Raw genomic sequence first — 16,501 nt, forward strand, 5'->3', positions numbered from 1 at the left:
CACTTGGCAATAAACACCATGGTGGAAATGATGAAATGCATGATAGTTAACCTAAATTGCCTTAACATTTTACTAAATTGAATATTTTCTGCAGACCGTCTCCAGATTTCAGATTCATGGTTCTTGGAAGTACTATAGGATCAGCAGAATGGCACAAGCCTAGCTGTGCCCATCTGTTTAAATGTGCTTGGCTTCAGCGGACATTGGGCAGAGCGGGCAGACGTGACACAGGAGATGCACTGGGGAGCGTAAAATGAGCAGAACAGTGAAATATGAACTGGTGACTATGGCATCAGGGTCACTAAATCACGCTCCTCCCCCAAGCACCAGGTGACACTTGGGTGTTATACAGAAGACCAGGAGCGAGAGGGCGAGCGGAGAGCAGCACCGGGGTCAGCAGAGAACACAACAAGAGCTGACTCTGCGGAGTGATGGGGACGGAGGGGACCGCACTGGGTTGAGGGGACAGCGGAAAGTGAGAATGTGCTTGTGATGGGGAAATATGGGTCCTCAGCTGTCAGGAGATACGGGCATGAGGAGGGAGTTCTAAAGATAAGACACACTGGAGCATGTTTAAATGTGGCCAAGGTGCCAGTGAAGGAACCAGGGGGGTGGCGGTGGAGGCAAGAATCGTCTGAGAAGGGGGCAGGCCCTTGAGCAGAGGTGGAGAGAGAAGCCTTCCATGGGGAGGGGTGTTACGACTTCCACTGTGACATCAGGAGGAAAGGAGGGGAGCAGATACAGTTTCCTGTCTTGGTGGCAGGACATTGAAGAAGCTTCTTACTCCAGTCTTCTATTTCCTCGGGGGAGTGGAAAGTGAGGGGATTTGCTAAGAGTGAGGGAAAGCGTCTGAGCAGGGAGGGGCAGGTTGGAAGTTGGCAGAGAACAGAGACTGTGAGGAAGCAGAGAGGCTGAGGAAACCCAGGAGGAACACCAGGCAGCACTGAGAGGCCCCTGAACTGGTGAGGACAGAGCCACACGCTGCAGGGTGAGGGGCCTCCCACAGAGCTCCGCAGCCCAGGCAGCCAGGGGGGCAGGGAGTGGAGAGTGCAAGATGGCGGCTGAAGAACCGGACCTTGCATCTCAGCTGGACAGGGAAGGGAGAGGAGGAAGGGTCAACGGAGAGGGGCACATGGAGGGAGGGAACCAAGTCAGCAAGTTGGAAGGACACGAGGTGGGAGGCCGCCTGTGGAAGGCGGGAACCTGTGGCTGCAGAGGTGCGGGGGAGCAGCCTGCACATCTCGCTCCTCCCAAATGAACGAATTGCTGCATTCCAGTTGATGACACGGCTTGGCTTCCAGGGTGACTGCTGGGTGTAGGTGGGAAGGCACTGAGCAGCAGCTGGCCTGGCCGGGGCAGAGGGTCCTCTGTGCAGACCAGAGGAAGATTCGATTACATTCAAAAAGCTGCAGGCAGGGGCGAGTTCAATGCCAGATGGAGGTACTTGAATTTCGTTTCACGGATAAAAGAGATCCTTGATTGCTCCCTGAATAGAAACGTGGTATAACCAATATGACGTTTTCATAAGACCCATCCTCTAGTGACATGCAAATTGGACCACAAGGGGAAACACGAGCGTGAGAGAAACCACATCGATGAGCAGAAGCTGAATTTCTAAGAAGAACCAAACTTCGTATGAACTCTCCTTGATGACAGCCACGTTTTCCATTCACGTGTAAGGTTAGCCAGTCATCGTCATCATGAAAAAATCACCAGCTAAAGCAAACCCCCTTCTAGACCCGTGGTTCTCCAAGCGTGGTCCCCAGACCTGCAGCGTCAGCAACGCCTGGGAACTTGTCGGAAATTCAAATTCTCAGGCCCGACCCCAGAACTACCGAATCAGAAACTCTGGGGTGGGGTCCAGTGAGCTGAGTTTTCACAAGCCCTTCAGGTGATTCTAAGACATGAGAGCCACTGCTTTCGACGAAGATGGGTGGGACAGGACATTGGTTTGAGGGACCGTGGGTCCCCACCCCAATGGCTGACCTCAGAAGGAAACTAACTCTCACACTGTCGTATCTTGGGCACGTCATGCAACCACTCCCAGCCTCAATTCCATCCTTTGGAAAACAGGGAAATAACAACTACTTCCCCCATAAGGCAATATATTTAAAGCTCCTAGAACAGACCTGTCTACTATGGCTTTATGACTGAAAATAAATTCAGCAATCAAAATAACCCCAAATATCGCATAATCTCAAACAGATAAATTAATGGTTCATGAATCAAGTATATGTACCTTGTCACATAGTAAAAAAAAAAGATCAATAATATAAAACAATATAAACTAGATAAGGCATAATATAATGCAGTCACCAGGATATTTACACAGCCTCTAGCTTTAATAAGCTTTTAATAAGCTGGGTCAGTCACATCTTAATTCCTGCTAAATGAAGCAATCGCCTTTTGGATTATTCATATTAAGCGAGGCAAGTGTACGTTTCACATACCCATGTCCCTCAATTTTGTTTTGTGATCCTGTGCTGGGCAAGAAAAGTCCTCTCATCATCTAAAGACAGTTTCCAGACTGGGTACCTTTGACACAGGGGCTATCTTCTCCGAACAGGCCCCCTCTTTTCTGAGAGGCTTTTCGTTCGTGGAAGCAACTAGGGTAACTATTTGGGGTAAGAGATCATCAATAGCGTTCTTTCATTAACTATCGGATCCCACAATCCCTATTCAGCGGGCCTTACTGAGCAGGAATTTGGCGCCAGTTCCCTTGCTGGAATCCCAATCTCGTTTGCATGCTTTCATTTTTGCACGTTTGACTTATTTCTCAGCAATCCCATCACGTGGAACAAAACAATTGCAGCGAGTTGGAACAAGCTGCATGTATTCTGCTCATCAATTGCAAGTGTAGCACGATCGTAACGTTCACTCGGTTTACATCGACTTTAGCACCGCCTTTGGTGGAAGAATGTCCCAATTTGTTAAGGAAAAAGTGTAAGCAGAAGGAACTACACGCTTCTCCTTCAAGGCCTCTGCAAGCAGTCCCTAGTTTTCAACAACCAATTTACCATGCAGAGATTTTAAATATATGCTTGGAATCGTGCGATATGCACAGGTTGATAGCCCAGTCTGGTTTTTTTTTTTTAACTTAATATGTATCATAAACTTTTCTATATTGTTATTTTGTAAACACAGTTTTGTCATCTCTGACATACTATAACAAATGGGTACTCTGTTTATTTAATCAGATTCCCTCCATTACACATCCAAGTTGTTCACAACTTTTCATTATTATACATCTTGTGAATCACTTTTTCTACTTGTGGAGAAGTCAGGGTGACTAACTGTCCCCATTTGCCTGAGACTCTCCCAGTTTTAGCACAAAATTCTTAGGTCCCAGGAAACCCCCTCAACGCCAGGCAAACTGGAAAGCTGGTCACCCTAGGAGAGCCCCCGGTGCAAGCCCTGGAAGAAAGTGGGGGCTGGGTGCAGAACTCAGAATCATAAGAGGAAAACTCCACGGACAAGGCAGGGGATTCATGGCAGCCCCTTTGCTGGGGAGGGGGGCGGGGACATAGGGGGTGTGACATGAAGATGAGCAAAAGACTGTGGCAGAGAATCCACGATGTGCAAGTGTTTGGAAACAGGGAGGCAAAAATCCCGTGAGCTTGGCCCTATTAAGATTTCTGGGCAGAGTCTGTGCAGGAGCTAATGATCTGTTGGACTATATTGGACTCTCTCTGCACCCCTCCCATCTTCTAGGCCTCACCTGCCTCCTGCCCCAGTCCTGTGGGAGCTCTGACGACCTGATGCAGGCCCCACCTCACAGCTCCTGGCCTCCTGCCCATGCCGGGTGCCTCTGGCCTCCCATCTCAGGGCTTCCACTAGGCGCCCATTTGTGGGCAACCTGAAAGTGTGAGGGGGGTTGATGCCTGGGGAGGCAAAAGCCAGTGGATAAATCCCTCCCCCTTCCCCCTCCCCTCTCTCTGTCCCCCCACCCTCCACCCGGCTTCTTGGAGGATGCAATGGTAAGGCAGCGTACTTCCTTCTCCCCACCTCCCGCTCCTTGCCCCCATTCTGCTCCCTAAGAAGCTGAACTGCACATTCACCCTTGTCTCAGGCTCTGCTCTCTCAGATGAAAACAGTACCTCACTAAGGAACCTAAGGACAATGGAAAAGGGCAAATTTAAAAGGAAAGTGATGACAGGAGATTCGCCCAGTCCTATGACTTCGAGAACCCAGTCCCCCAGAAGATTTCGAGCAATATCTGCCACCTTTGTCTTCCTAACCAGGAAGAACACATGATCTTTGAAGACAAAAGCAAAGCCTGCAATTCTGTATCTGAGAACACATAAAGGCATGATAAAAACTGTGGATTAACCGAAAGGCAATATTGGGAATGTACTACTACACTTGATTGAATTATTACATTTTACATTACACTTTTGAGATGGAACCTGAGAGACATCTTCCACATGACATGTTCAGGAAAGGCCTTCCATCTATGCCTCGGTGGTCTGCATTGGAGGACACAGCATCCCCAGCTGCCCACTGAAGTCATCTGTGCCCTGTCCCTCAGCAGTACTGTCCTGGTACCCACAGGTAAAGAGCTCTGGGGAGTTCTTGAGTCAGCTGCCACAGGGGATGAAGAAATTTCCAGTATCATACACTTAGGATGTATTTAGTCTATAGGGCGCAAATTTCTGCACAGGTTTACTTTAAATGATGCTTCATTGTACACTGAAGTCTGACAGAAAGAAGCTGAACGAACCTTAGGAAGAGAAAGTTCCCAAGAAAACACCCGTACAGTCACACGTGGAGCTGACATTTCAAAGTCTGTTTTCAAACATTTTTCGTTAAGTTGGTTATTTTGAAGAAAATATAGAATTTTAGATCTGGAAGGGATCCTGGGGAATATTTATCCTGTGGTTTTTCAAACATTAGTTTAGAAGCAGCACCTGAGCTCCCCTCTTAAAAAACAAAACAGAATCTTAACACCAAAATGAAACTGATAAAAGGAGAATTACTCTGCTGAAGGGGGCAGGCACTGCAATGCCTGCCATGGCCAAAACACAGTGGGAAATGCACCGACCTAGATCCTATCTATATTTCTAGATTATGGACCAATCCATTCTCTAGGCCAGGGCTGGGGTGATTTCTAAGCCATCTTGTAGACCCATAGGGTCTTTGGCAGAAAAAATCAATTTCCTTCTTTTTATCTCCTTGTCTCTTTTAAGCCTCAAGGGCAGAAGGTTGAGTTAATTATAATGTATTATAATCATTGGTTATACAAGATCCCTATCTTATTTTATTTATTCTTTTTTATCCCTATTCCTCTTCCTAACCCATCCCCACAAAGGAGCCATCCTGACGTGTTAAGGTGTATCTTTTTGTTTGTATTCTTGCAAAATCTACATTGTTTTGTGTGCACATGATTTTTCCTCCCTAAATGCCCAGTGCATGGTTGTATATTCTAGTTGTAAGTCCTTCTACTTCTTCTATGTGAGCCACCACCACAGCATGGCTACTGACAGATGAGTGGTGTGGTTCTGCATCTGGGAATGGACTCAGGTTGCTGAGGTGGAGCATGCCAAACTTTAACCACTAGGTCATCAGGGCTGGCTCTGTGTGCACATAGTTTTAATTTTATGTAAATGATGTTGTATCATACACCTCATTCTGTTTCTTACTTTTTAATTCAGGCCTACGCCTTTGGACTGTCCATGATGCTATGTGAATATAATCCATCATTTCTGACTGCTGCGTGGGCATATCTGTTGCATTTGACATTTCCTCTCTCCCAGATTGCCTCCAGCTCCCTGCCACACAAATAATGCTGCAGTGAACATAACTGCCTCCTGATGGATGGGTTGAGAATTTCCTTTGGGATTCATGCATAGGAGTGGAATTGCTGGGTCACGGTATATGTATGTAGACTCCAAATTTGTTCCAGTGGTTCTAGATCCTTCTTGAGAATAGGTCCACGTGTCCTCCAGCAGTGAACCTGCAATCTACCAAGAGTTGTCTTGGCAAAACTTGGCTTTTTTGTTTCTAACCAGCCTAACAAGTGTAAAGTGCTATCCTGCTGTTCACATTTGTGTTTCTCTGATCATGAATGAGTCCGCATCATTTCCTATGCTTAATGGTCTTTGGGTTTCCTTTCATGAATTGACTATTCCTTTGTCCTTTCTTCTACAAGACTTGCTGTCATTTTATTGTTGATTTACAGAAGCCTTTCTCTTATTCTGGAGATATCAGTTAATCTCTTGTTGGTTCAGACATGAAAAACATCTCTTCCGGTTCTCCCATCCTGTAGCTCCAGACCTGGGGCAAGTCACTTAATCTCTCTGTACCTTACTCTCCTCCTCTACAGACTGTGGACAGCAGCCCATGCCTCGCAGGATGTGTGAAGATTAAATGAGTTGACTGTTTACTATGTTTTAATGTTTTCTGGTAATTAAGAAGAAAATAAGTTTCTAAGCAGGAAGTGTGTATTAATAATTATAAGGTTATATGTAGTATATATTATAGTACGGCTTTTTGTCCCTCTTGGGTATTAAGCTACTTTCATGGATTAAATGTTAGTGTCTATTCAGTGTCAAGAGAACTGGATTGCTTAACATAGAACAATTTAGCCCAAATTTACCTCATCCTCAACCTCACTCTCAGTATTCATGATTACTGCCCCGCCATCACTGCCGTGTGTCCCTTTCATAGATTTCAGTGGGTTGCCGGGGAGACTTTTGGTCTTTTCTCTGAGGCCAGCTTTTCAGGGCAGGACAAGCAAACTGTGATATGATAGGGCCATTGCAAACTGCCCAAAAATGTGAGGCAAATTGTCTTCTTGACCAACTAGAACATACATCATGAGCCACACTGCAGCCTTTCCAACCACAGCATCCATACGGAACATTTTGCTGTGTGGATTGATGGAAGGATTGCTGCTGCTTGGGAAAAAAAACATGCAAAGGAAAGAGCTTCATGTTAGAATGATATTTCAGTTCCTATTAAAATCCCTCACTCAGAAAGCAGCCGGGGAGAAGGCAATGGGTGGAGCTGTGTGCCCCTCTGAGCCACTGTGGACAGTAACCCCTCCCAGATCCACAGGGGCCCTAGTGAGGTAAAAGCAGGCAGACAGGTGCCAGGCTGCCATCTCAATTGGCCAGAGAAGAAGTACATTCTACACTGGGGCCAGAGAGCTGCAGTCTGTACCTCTGGCTGTCCTCCTTTATTTGCCAAAGACTTTCCTTGGCTGGAATCTGCTCCTTGAAGCCACAGAACACACCAGTTCCAACAGTATCATTCAGCTCAAACCCTCTTGAGAACGCTGTTAATAAGAAATTAAAAGCCCACCTGTAGACGAACCCAAAGGATTCCATCAACAAAGGTAAGAGGCATTGGGTGTCCTACATTCTTTGAGGAGAGGTCAAAGCTGTCCGCGCCATTGTTCTTGCCTTGAAGCAGCTTGCAACAGAGTGGAGAAAGTAGACTAAATCTAAACGTGAGACGATTCAGGCTATCGTGTCACAGCAGTGGGTAAGAGGTTGTGCTTTGCAGAAAACTGGATCGAATCTTGATTCCGTCACTTAGAAGCCATGTGGTTTTGAACAAGTTGCATAACTGCTCTTTCTATACTTCAGGGTTTTTTTCCCATCTAAAATGGATAATAATATTTACATATCACAGGACTGTGGAAGGATTAAATGAGATATTATGCAATGCACCACACCCAGTGTAAGCACTCAATACATGCAAGCTATTGTGATGAAGATGATGAAGAAGAACGGAGTGCTATTGGAGTCCAGAAGCAGGAGATAGTTTTCTGGTTCAGGTGAGCAGGATAATTTCATGAGGACGTGAGCTCTTGCGAGAGGGAGACAGAAGCAAAGAGAAAAGGACAACCAAGGGAACAGAGAAGAAAGGGTCAAGGGATGTTCAAGGGAGAGAGCCATCCAGTTTGCGCTGGTTCCAGCAGTCTCGTCTCTAGGGTACTTAAGACCCTTCTCTAACAAGGTGTGGGAGGTAAGAGTATCTCCTGTGGGCTGCTTTATTCATGCACTGTGCTCTCTTGGCCTCTGCCATCCTTTGGATTCTGCTCTGGGATCCCCTGCCTCCCTGGGTCCTCTCTTGGGATGCGACACAGATGTGGTGACAAGGCAGACCTGGGGCTGACTCCAGCTCAGGAGGAAACCTGAGCTTCCAGAAGGCAGGATCCAGGCACAAGGAGACCTCCAGGGTGGACAAGGGGCTCAGTCCTGCTAATGGTGGCCTGGCATCCCCATGGGGCTGACTGACAGAGCTGTCATGCCTGGGCTTGTCTCCTCCCTAGAGCTGTGTCCAACAGGTCCCTGAAACTGGGCAGTAGCAACAAAAAGTCCGGAGGGAAGCTGCGGCAAGGCTGTGAAGGACCTCGATCACAAGGCCAGGGTCCCTTCTCCACCCAGAAGGCACTGGAAGCAAAAGTACAGGAAGGGACACGATCAGAGAGACACTTCAGACAGACTAAGGCATTTATCTTGCAAGGCACTGTGGCTGGCACTGCAGGGACCAGGGTGGAGGATGCAACACAAACCTGGGTAACGCAGTCCTGTCCTTAAAGAACTTACAGCCTGCTAGGACAATGGCACCACCACTTATCTCCAAGAGGGCTCCCCACTCCCATGCAGCGGCAAATCAAACCACCATAACTTTAATCAGGAAAGCTGACGTTTTTCTCTCTTTTAGGTACAATGTGAGTAAAAGCATCTTTAGATGCTGCCAGGTCCCCTGTCCACATCCTGCGGCGCCATAGCTGTCCGGCCAGCCCTGTTTTAGCAGAGTCCAGAGCCCTGACTCTCTCTGCTCCGTCTGCAGTCAGAACACAGCGTGGAGCCTGAGCCAATCGATCTGGGTCCAGCAGCTCCAGACGGGACCAGGCACGCTGAGGACTTGAGGGCTGTGCTTAGTGACAAAGAGCATCAAGGAGGGTATTAGTGTGTGCTGAGGGCCTTCCCTAAGCATGTTGTCTCAGGCAGCCCTTGCAGACACGTGGATGGGGGAGATGGTTAATTCCACTCATGACTAGAGAAATGGAGGCTCGGGAAGTCTTGCCAAACTTGTAGCTCTGACCCTCCATCCTGGGTCTTTATTACGAAGCTCCAGCTATACCACCTCCAGAGAGTGGACCCCTCCACATCCCTTAGTGCTGGAATCTTGGTGTCATGCCCAACAAAAGCTTCCCTTGGGCCCAGAGGTGTGCCATCGGCCCCTGGTTCCCAGACCCAAGCTGCCTGAGTTGATTTCCTCAATATCTGTAATCAACAACTACAGTCATCACAATTACCACTTGTGATGCGCCAGACAAAATGATAAGCGTTATGCATATCAATCTTTGCATGTGTTAGGTATATAAATCTCCCATCAGCTCCACACAACGGCTATTATTCCCATTTTGTAAGAGCTCGAGCTCGGAAAAATCCCCAACTAAGCAATCTGCCCATATTCACACAGCTAGTAAGCCCATGTCTTGAGCCACTTATTTGCCTTAATGATAGGCCACACTAAACCAGTTCAGGTCTAACACTTGATCATTTCTTCACAGAATTTTGCAACAATAAATGGTCATGATCTAATTATCTTCAGAGCAGATAAATACAAAGGCAGTTTTATCTGGGTTTGTAATGTACTTGACTTGGTTTAGTTTAAAACCAAAATTACTCTGTGTGTGCCCCATATACATACATACTGGATAGGGGACCTCAGATAAGTGGCTGAGGCACAGAAAGATCAAGAACCTTTGTGGAGAAGATTCTCAGAACAATTTCTTTTACCGAAACTCCAAAATGTATTTCCTTATGGATTTTTAAAAAGTGAATGCTAAATTAATTTTAATTAGTTTCAATTTAGTTTTCTCCTCCACCCCAGCTATTTAATATTTATAATTATCCATGTGACTTCACTGTGTGTGTTTGCTTGGAAACACTCATTTGAGAACGATGAAACGGACCCCATTTCTCAATAGATGTCTGTGGAATATCGCTTTTAAAAAATCACCCATGTTAAACGTACACACTGTTTTCTCCGCAATCCCTTAATCCCCATAAATGTGCTACACTCAGTCTTCAGAATAGGAGATTCTGGCACCTGGTCCCTTCTGTTTATGTCTCAGAGGCATCAGCTTACAGTGTCCCTCCCCAGGGACTAGAGACACACGTGTTGTCTTTCATCTTGTGCTGTCGGCCGTGGATGCTTCCAGTTGGCTGAAGCCTCGTGAAATCAGAGCCACTCTGTGCGTACGTGGGGCATAAGCAACAACTGGAAAAGGCGTCTGAGATGTGAGACACTGTCAAGCAGAAAGGATGAGGAGAGTATTACGAAAGGAGCTGTACTCTTGGAGGAAGCCTTCATCACACAGCTCGGAGCAGGTCCATGCTGCTTTATGTAAGCGCTGTCCAGAGAGCGGATGCTCTGTCTTGTCTCTGGAAAGCTGCAATAGCCCCAGCCTCCCTCGCTCAAGAGCATGTGGGTTCCAGCTCCAGAAATTCGACAACACTAACAGCAAAAACTTTCAAAGCCATCGGACTTCCTTAAGACCAAACTGTCTCACGGGTCCCATTGTCCTAAGAATCAGGGCTAGCGTCTGTTTTGTTTCCTTTCTTCCAGCCAGCAGGACCTGGCAAGGCCTTCGCTCCATCTGCCTCTCAAAAAGGCCTTTCGTGGGTCTCTTGCACTGGACACCACTGTGCTGGTGGCATTTCATAGAAAATCACCATTTTACCAAATCTGCCTCCACAATCTGCTGTTGCACAAGCAGTAATAAAATGAACTTTCATTGCATATAAAAGAAAATTGCATTCCATGCTAGGATATACTAATTTCAGTCTTATCTATGAAACCCCTATTTCTGCATTATGAAGCCAAGAAAAATTAAACAATTATATCTCAACAGGCAACTGCTAAAATAGCTGAAACCAACCCAAGAAGAAAAACTCTCCAAACATTTGGGCGAGGAGAGCAAGGCCCTGGTTTGCCGTTATTTACACAGGAACTGGAAATATCCATGAAGAGGTGCGTATCTAACTTCTCACATTATTTGAACCCTCCAAATTTCATCTCTGAACTACATTCTAAGAAAACACGGTGTCCCACATTTATTTTTTTGGTTTTATTACAAATAAATACAACAGAAGTCGACAACAAAACCTGTACAAGAAATTTACATACCCCCTTAACAGATGTAATCTTGTCAAAATTGCTTTAAAATACTTAAATGTTTCAACATCTAAGTTAAATTTTAAGTTTAATGTTTCAGGGTTAATAATCAGATGACTCAGGCCAAAGACGGTGAGTATGGCCAGGCTTGGGGAGCTCTCATTTGCTTTTCTGTATTACTGTCTCAACCTCCTGGTGCCAGAGATCGCTGTTAAAATGGAAAGTCAGAGACTCACTTGTCACTTGGTCCCCTCCCCCTTCTCTGCCCTATAACAATCCCACACGGAGGTCATCTGCCTCATAAGACTGAGTTCGATAGCAGAAGAATCACTTTTGTTTCTGAAATCCAGGCTGGCACCCACCCTGCACCCCTTGGGTAGTTTCCATTGTGTGGGTGACGCATGGCATGTCCCCTTCCTCAGATTCTCCGTGAGGTCCCAGGGTCTGGAGCAAACGTTAAAGACGGCAGGATGGGTACCTGCTCCACAGTGCCAGGGACATTCATCTGTTCCATTCCCCTCTCCTCCTGTTGACATCATTCACAGCACACCATGCCCACTGGCAACAAAGTTGTCTTGCAGAAGAATGCATCCTGATTTGCAGAAACTAACACCTCCAGGTTTTAAGTTAGCTTCATCCCAAGACATCATCCCACTCTTGCACGGATATGGTGACCCTGAGTTCAGGGTCAGGAACTAAATATGTCAGAGGCCTGAAGACAACACGGCTGTAGAATGACAGAGATGGAGGGACCTTGGGAATCAATTGACGATTGACTGCTTTACTCAGATAAGGAAATAGAGGTCCACGGATATTGCTCATTGTCCCCATCGCTCACAGTAACCTGTGACAGGGTTCCTGAGTCTCGGATCACACCCTTCTCAATCAGAGATGAGGATCCAAGCTTTCAGGAAATATTCAACAACGACCACCATGCTCACTCCCTGACTTTCATTTTTAGCTTCCCCGAACACAGGTTTTAAAGTCAAGCCACTGAATCTGTCTTACACTTTGAGGGATGTGCTGCGTGGGGCCCATGCTATCCACACAATTTAAATGCAGGAATTTTTAAAAATCTCATTTATTTATTCACCTTCTTATGGGCCCCTAAATTGCACCCTTCACTGTTTTTCTCTATTATTACAGAAGTACCAGCCCCAAAGTTCCTTTGTTTCAATACAAGCACAGAAAATAAAAGAGCATAGCAACCCTTTAAGGCCGTGTCACTGATCTCTTGCCCTGAAATGGCAAGATGAAATGGCACACCCATCATTTGCATGATCACTAGTCATTTGTCCTTCTAAAATGCTACACCAAGAACCTTAAGGAACTCTGCCTTTTCCTCACAGACTAGAAAGAAACTTTCTTTCTTGGTTATGGTTTAAGAAAGAAAAAAAAATGAAGAAGAATGTTGGAAAGGTAAACGGGGGGCTGCTCCTCCTCCGTAGTCCTTGGGGGCTCACCACCGTGCCTCTAGACTGTTGAGAGCCAGGCCCCCATGTGCCCCTCACTGACCCCTGGCCCAGCACCTGTGCCCAGCTGCTCCTGAGGGTGGATTGGTTGACGACACAGACGTGCCGCAAAGCACCGGGACAGCTGAGAAAAGCCTTTTCTGTACAGTGGCTGTCAGCACATGAAAATTATGGCCTCAGAGAGCCAGCAGTTCTATTCCATCCTGTTCCTTTCCTGCTCCAGGTTTCACCCCCCAAATTAGAAATCTGAGGATGACAGAACCCATGTGCAGACAGGGCTCAGGCACGTGGTCTGTTGTCTGCTCCAGAAGTCTGAGGGGCAGTTTCTGCAGGGCCGTGGCCACCTGTGATCTGTCAGACCCCGTGGGTGTGAGGAAGCATATGCACGGCTGCGGCATTTAAGTCATTAAGAAGATGCACTGCACAATGGTACCAATAAAACAACAAATACCCAGAGTGAAACTAGTGAAATCTGTGTAAGATCTTCACACTGAAAACTACAAGACATTGCTGAGAGAAATTGACCGATGCCTAAGAAAAGGCAGCAATACATCATGTCCAAATTATATCAAATATATTATGTTCAATATATGGAAATTGTCAAAATGTCCATTTTCTCTAAATTATTATGCAGAATTAATGCAAAAAAAAATTCAGCAACAGAAGCACTCTTGGAAGGAAGAGCTTATTTTAATCTATAAAGGTCGATTTCAGGATTTGCCTAGCCAAAATGATAAAAGGGCTCAAATTTGTCCCTCAATCCCTTTGTTGTTCACTCATTAATTTAATCACAAGATTAAACGCCATGTAATTTCATCACAAATATTCATTAAACACCACGCAATTTCATTGTGCAGCAATGAGTAGAACCAGCAGAGTGAGGGGGTCAGACAGAGGGAAGAAACTAGACACCCCCAGGTGGTGGCAGGTGGGTGGGGGGTGGGGCTATGGAAAGTCTTTCCAGAACAGGTAACTCTTAGCTGCATCTTTGAGTAAAAAATGGAACTGGCCTTGTGAAGAAAGAAGAAAGGTATTTTGAGAAAAGAAAAGTTTGTCCCAGAGCCCAGGGAGCACAGCCGGGCATGCCCTGGTGGGGCTGGAACACAGAAGGGCTGGAGCCCAGGGCACCTGGAGAAGCGAGGGACCTGTAGGGCTGTAGATGCCAGTGGAAAGGGTCATGGTGGCCTTGCGTGCAGGCCAAGGGGACGATTGTCTTGAAGGAACCAGCTTCCCTCCTGTTTTATCAGGTACCTGCAGCCTACAGGAAATACACTAAAATGCTATATTAGTCAGGGTGGGCTCATAGTAAGAGCTGTAACAAACAAATCTCAGTGGTTTCACACAAGAAAGTTTACTTCTCGTTAATTTCACATTCCCACCCAGATGAGCTGGAGGGGAGGAAGATGGGGGGGGGGGCTCTCCCTACAGGCTTTCAGAAATGGATCTCCTTCCATCTAAGCACTTCACCATCTTTTAAGGCTTCAGCTGAGGGAAGAAAGGAAGAGAGGGGAACTGCAAGGAGGAAGGTTATTCTGGCTCCAGGCCTGGCAGCGTCACATGTCACTTCACCCAACGCCTCTGTCACATGGCCCCACTAGCTGCAAGGGAGGCTGAGAAATATAACTTAGCTGTGTGTCCCGGAGGGAAAGCACAGGGCATTCTCTCCCTTAAGAGCAAATTAGAGCCCAAGAGATGTTTTTTTATATTTAAGGCAAGTTTATTAGTGATTTATTATGCTAGACCAGAGGTCAGCAAACTACAGCTCCAGGGGCAAGTCTAGCCCACCACTTATTCCTTCTCTCCCTCCCCCACCACACACCCAGCTCAAGACTCTTTATATGTCAACAAGAAACAATTTTTTTTAGCATCTCTTATGGCCAGGCGCAACAACAGGCACTTTGCATGCAGATGTCAGACCAATCACTAAGGTAGGTGTTATTGCACCCAATCGAGAGCTGAGGAAACTGAGGCTCAGGCAGATTCTGTGTTTTACCCTCAAAGTTGAAATACAGAAGAGCTGGGATTTAGGCCCAGATCTATCTGCCCCCAAAGTACAAGTACATATGTTCTTTCTCCTATACTGAACTGCCTTCTGTCAAGAATCTTCAACCCATACATTACATCAACAAATATAGACATCCATGCCATATCTGTTGGATATCCCATTTGGTTGTGTCCCTAACTTTGCCCAGAGCTCCATTCTAAGGTTTGCCAAGGTTCCTAGGGAGTGTGGTTCAGCTGTGGGCACCCCACTTCAACTCATTATAGGATTTTACCAATAGTTTCTCATCTCTGCAGAGCCCCAAGCTTTCTGCAAATAAACAGCAGCATTTCACCAGATAGAATCTGGGGCTCCGGGCTTGACATAAAGGGATGGTGCTTCTGTCCCAAGGTCCAAAGTGTGTTTGGGGGAACTGGCACTTGCTTCAACCACACAGAAGGCTGTTCTTCTCAAGATACTCTCACCTTGTTCTTCATAAACAAACACCCAGCATATCTCCATGTGTGGTCCACGGACCCCCTGCATGGGTCTTTCATGCTTGTGAAAAATGAAGATTCCTGAGCTCCACCCCAACCTTTTGATTGCAAATCTCTGTGGATAGTTCACAGGAATGCCCAACAACCACTGCTCCAGAAGGTGCTTAAGAAATGGCTACAGATAAAATGATGATGAGAATCTGAGAATGGAGCATCCTATTCCTCATATATTCCTCTTGGACTCTTCCTTGTCCTCTGAGGCTGAGGTCAAGGTCAGTGCACATTCTGCCTTGATTCATCCCCAGTCAATCAGAAGAAAGCATCTCTTCACCACACCTGTCACCACTCTCGTCACATTACTGTCTCAGGGCAAGTCTCTCTGCCAGGCCTTGAGCTCATCGGAGAAAGAATCTTACCCATCTTTGCATTTTCAGCCTTGTCTAGTGCCTAGCATATAGTAAATGCTAAATAAATTTCAGTTGAACTGTAGTTGACAAGTCAATATATCAGCTGTCAGCTTCTTCATATTCTCATTCCTTTTGTACATATTTTCCTTGGGGTTGTCCTGTGGTCCATACAATCGTTGCTGCAGGGATCTGCTTGACCCCCTGCTAGACCAAGGCACAGACACGTGGTGGGGTGACTGCTCACTCATTAGGGTCTTCCTTTCACTCCATTAAATAAAAAAGCTGTTAAACTATTAAAACACTTTTGCCATTAGCAGAAAAGACTAGTTACTTGGAGAAACTCTTGCTAAAAAATAAGATTCAGCATAAAATATAATTTTTGTTGAATTTTTGGTATTTTAGGAAGTAAGGGAAAACCACATGCCTCTAATAAGACAGACAAATAACAACAACAAATTCAGCTGTTGTAGATTCACCCAGGAAGTCTGGAAGGGAGAGAGTGATTCCAGGTCAGTAGTGTCCCCCAGCTCAGAGAGAAGCAAATGCAGCTACTCTCTGAAAGAGGCCAGGTTTCCCACAGAGAAGATCAACCAGCCAGAAGCTCACAATCAGCAATCACCAAACACACAACAAACGACACATGAGAGATTTAGAACACCAAGGGCTTCAGGTAGCGTAATTATCGGATTCAAAATATAGAGTAATTTTATGTAAAACATTTAAAGAAACTGAAAAATAGAAACACAAAAATGAGTAAGAAGTAAGACACTACCAGTAATTGACCAGGCATATTTGAAAGATAACAAATATGACCTTGATAAATAAAAGAAAATAGTTGTGGAAATAAAAAATTCAAGGGATGTAACCCAGGGATGTAACAGTTTTAATACTGTTGAATACAAAGGAAATGATGTGGAAGATAGGTCTGAAAAATATCTAGACCATATATGTAGATACGGAACTGGGAAATAGGAGAAAGAGATTGGAAGTCATGAAGGATAGCAA

General features: G+C 45.8%; 1 protein-coding gene across 1 annotated transcript in view; it reads right to left on the reverse strand.

Annotated features, from left to right (window-relative positions):
- The window catches only part of SLC22A3 (solute carrier family 22 member 3), a 95,166-nt gene that overhangs the window by 71,078 nt on the left and 7,587 nt on the right, over positions 1–16,501 (reverse strand). The window lies entirely within an intron of this gene.

The sequence above is a fragment of the Equus przewalskii genome, chromosome 32 (assembly GCF_037783145.1).
Source record: "Equus przewalskii isolate Varuska chromosome 32, EquPr2, whole genome shotgun sequence".
Taxonomy (NCBI): domain Eukaryota; kingdom Metazoa; phylum Chordata; class Mammalia; order Perissodactyla; family Equidae; genus Equus; species Equus przewalskii.